Source organism: Silene latifolia, chromosome 11 (genome assembly GCF_048544455.1).
Source record: "Silene latifolia isolate original U9 population chromosome 11, ASM4854445v1, whole genome shotgun sequence".
NCBI lineage: Eukaryota > Viridiplantae > Streptophyta > Magnoliopsida > Caryophyllales > Caryophyllaceae > Silene > Silene latifolia.
The window spans coordinates 202492823-202497034 of NC_133536.1; positions in this window are offsets into that span (position 1 = coordinate 202492823).

A 4212-nucleotide genomic window follows, 5' to 3' on the forward strand; every position below is an offset into this window, starting at 1 on the left:
GGACGTACGAGTCTAGTGAACGCTAAACGATTAGGAGACACATTGGGGTCTTTTATCAGTGTGGAGTTTGGCCCTAATGCGGAGCTTGATAGAGCCATTAGGCTTCGTATTTTGCTCGATGTTCGAAAGCCCTTAAAAGCGAAAGTTCCTGTTCGTATGAGAAATGGTAATGCTATTCAGTTCGACGTCAAATATGAAAGATTACCCACCTTTTGTTACGGGTGTGGGTTAATTGGCCATGGGGAGAAAGACTGTGATGACGGCCCGTATGAAGACTACGAATTGAAGCTGGGGGGATGGATTAGGGCATCTCCGTGGAAGGTCGTTAAAACTGTGAAAGAGAGTGTTAGTAAAGTGGCTAGGGATCTGAGGCCTAGCTTTGAAGCTTCGAGAGCTGAGGAAGATAATGATGTTGTGGCTTCTATGATAGAGAAGCTGCGGCAGGTGGCTATTGGGCTGCGGAAGAAGAAGGACAGGGATGGTTTAGGCGGCTGCTGTGGGGATAGGAAAGGGAACGGGGAGGGGGAGGCAGGAGGTGATGATGGTGGTGGAAGGAATGGAGGGAGGAGGGATATAGCTGGAGAGGATTCTGCTTGGACAAAGGGGGGTATAGAGGTGGTGGAGGAGCTGGTTGAGGGTAACGGGGCTGGTGGAGAGGTGAGCTACGGTGAAGGAGGGGGAATGGAGGAGAGGGAAGTTGTTGGCAGGGCGCTTATTGGGGGATCGAAGAGTAGTATGGGGAAGGGGAGAGATGACCTTACTGTGAAGGGGCATTCTCAGGTGGTGACGGGGAAAGGAGACAAAGGGAATAGCAAAGTGGGAAGTTGGACAAGGGTGGATAGGGTGGTGAGTGGAGGTTCTACTAGCGCAAACAGTGTTATTGGGTGCTTGAATGGTTCGGGAAAACGGGGCAGGGAAGCAACGGAAGGGAGTACAGTGGAGAAACGACTGAGACTAGACACAGACGGGGGCGTCTTGATACCTGAGGCGGTGGTTGACGTGGATCAACCCCGCCGGGCCCAATGAATTATTTAAGCATTAACTGTCGGGGCTTGGGCAATTCCGACAGTGTGAGTGGCCTCCATGAGCTGGTACGGAGGGAGGCCCCGGCCATTCTTTTCCTTTCTGAAACGAAGTTGAGTGGTCGTGAGATGAGGAAGGTGAGGGAACGGTTTGATGGCTATTTTGGGATTGAAGTTGATAGTATGGGTCGTTCAGGCGGTTTAGCTTTTCTCTGGAAGAAAGAGATCGATTGTACTTTTGTTTCAGCGTCGGTCCACCATATGGACTTCATTATAAAGGGGGAGGAAGGGGAGTGGAGAGTAACCGGTTTCTATGGTTGGCTCAAATGATCGTCATTTGTCTTGGGAACTTTTACGGGTCTTAAACAACCAATCTTCGCTCCCGTGGATTTGCCTTGGTGATTATAATGAAGTGCTCTTTGCTACTGAAATGAAAGGGGGGAGCCGACCACAATGGCAGATGAATAACTTTCAAGCGGCGGTGGATGATTGTGGACTACGGGATCTACCTCGGGTGGGTTATAACTTTTCTTACGATAATGGTCAAGCTGGTGAAGCGAATAGACAGAGCATGATTGATAGAGCTATGGGTAATGGGGGTTGGTTTGAGTTATTTCCGTTTGCAAAGGTTCACTACTTGGATCGGGAATGGTCGGATCACGCTCCGATTAAGGTGGTTTTGAATGGGAGGGCTCAGGTGGTGGAACGGGCTCGTGCTTTCAGATTCGAGCAGATTTGGGTTGGGAGTGAAGGCTGTGAAGAAGCCGTAGAGATGGGAGTTTTGAAGGGAGGCAGAAATTTGGCGAAGATAATAAACGAATGTACAGCTGAACTAAGAGCGTGGAAGAAAACTAATATCTCACAAATAAGCCGTGCCATTGTGCGTAAGAGAGCCCAGCTGAAGCGAATCAACGAAGGGGACAGAGAGGAAGATACCGTAGCTGGGAGGAAGAAATTAGTGGCAGAAATTTCTGATCTTCGAAGGCAAGAGGAGCAATATTGGCGTCAACGATCTCGAGCTTTGTGGTTGAAAGATGGAGACCGGAACACGAAGTTCTTTCATAATAGGGCAGGAGAACGAAAAAGAAAAAATCACATTGCATGCCTGATTGATGACGCGGGTGTGAACCATGTGGGTGATGAGGCGGTGGCAAATGTCGCTATTGGGTATTTTCGTGACCTTTTCACTTCATCGAGACCGACTGATTTGGACGAGGTGTTTGATGGGTTGGAGAGAAGGGTCACGGGTCCGATGAACGCAATACTCCGTCAGGAGTATAGTGAGGATGAGGTGGTAGATGCCCTAAACCAAATGCATCCGCTGAAAGCTCCAGGTCCTGACGGTATGAATGTCCTTTTCTACCAAACTTACTGGAAGACTATTGGCCCTGTGGTTATTGATACAGTGCTTGAAATCCTCCGAGGAGAGCGGTCACCCCTGGAATTTAATAGAACTAATATCGTCTTAATTCCCAAAAAGAAAGCGCCAGACAAAATTCGGGACTTTAGGCCTATTAGTCTATGTAATGTGGTGTATAAGCTGGTGTCGAAGGTCTTAGCTAATCGTCTGAAGCAGTTTCTGAATGAGATAGTATCCGTGAACCAAAGTGCTTTTACTCCGGGCCGAGCTATTTCTGATAATGTGATGATAGCTTTCGAAATTTTTCATCACATGAAGCAATCAAGGGGAGCCGAGGGCATGATGGCTTTGAAGCTCGATATGGCGAAAGCTTATGACCGTGTGGAATGGATGTTTTTGAGGCGGGTTCTAGCTGTGTTGGGATTTGATAGGGCGTGGGCAGCTCGGGTAATGGAGTGTGTGACGACCGTCTCATTCGCTGTTATGATCAATGGTAATCCTTCGGAGACTTTCCAACCGGGCCGAGGGCTACGACAGGGAGACCCTATCTCCCCGTACCTTTTCATATTGTGTGCGGAAGTTCTATCTCATCAAATGAGGCGTGCGGTGGAGGCGGGATCACTCCACGGGGTCCGAATAGCGAGCACAGCTCCGGTGGTCTCTCATCTTTTATTTGCTGATGATAGCATTTTCTTTACGAAAGCAAATTGTGGGGAGGCTGATGTTATCACTGAGTTTTTAAGAAGATATGAGAAGGCGTCAGGTCAGCTGGTTAATTTGGATAAGACCACGGTCTCTTTTAGTCGAGGGGTTACAGCTGAGCGGAAGAGCTTGATTGCGAATAGACTGGGTGTGACGGTTGTAGAGGAACAACACCGATATCTTGGACTCCCTACAGTTATTGGTCGATCGAAGAAAGTGTTAACGGATATTTTACGAGACAAATTAAGCAAACGTCTTCAAGGTTGGCGCGGGAAAATTCTGTCGAGGGCGGGTAAGGAGGTTCTTTTAAAGGCAGTTGCCAATTCACTCCCTACCTATGTGATGAGTATTTTTAAAATCCCTGCTAACTTTTGTGACGAGCTTAGAACGATGATGTCTCGTTTCTGGTGGAATCATGAAGAAGGGAAGAACGGCATTAGCTGGGTGGCATGGAAGAAACTTTGTCGACCAAAAAGTATGGGGGGAATGGGATTTCGGGATTTCAAGCTCTTTAATCTAGCTTTACTCGGGAAGCAAGCCTGGCGGCTCACGACTGAGAGCGGGAGCTTATGGGAGGAGGTGATGCGAGCTCGTTATTATCCCAACGGGTCCTTTCTTACGGCTGGATTGGGCTCGAACCCGAGTTATGTGTGGAGGGATATTGTTGAGGCTAGGCTAGGGCTAGGAAAGGGGTTGAGGAAGAGGATTGGCAACGGGTTGACTACTAAGGTTTGGCAGGAGGCTTGGCTTCCACAAACTCCGTCTAGGAGAATTCTTTCGCCCTGTTCACCGGGTAATGAGGAGATGCGGGTTTGCGATCTTTTGACTGAGGACGGTGGATGGAATGAGAATAGGATTAAGGAGCTGATGTTACCTTTCGAAGTCAGCCGTGTGATGGATGTGCGGGTTAGCTCTAATAGACCACCTGATATTTGGTACTGGAAACCGGATAGGGACGGCTTATACACTGTAAAGTCGGCTTACCATATGCTTGCTGGGGAAGAGTGGTTAGATGTGGGAGGGGCGTCGGACTGGGATAGGGAACAATGGCTCTGGAAACGGCTTTGGAATACTCCGGTGTGGCCCCGAATCAAGCTGTTCTTTTGGCAACTGTGCAGCGAGGCGCTA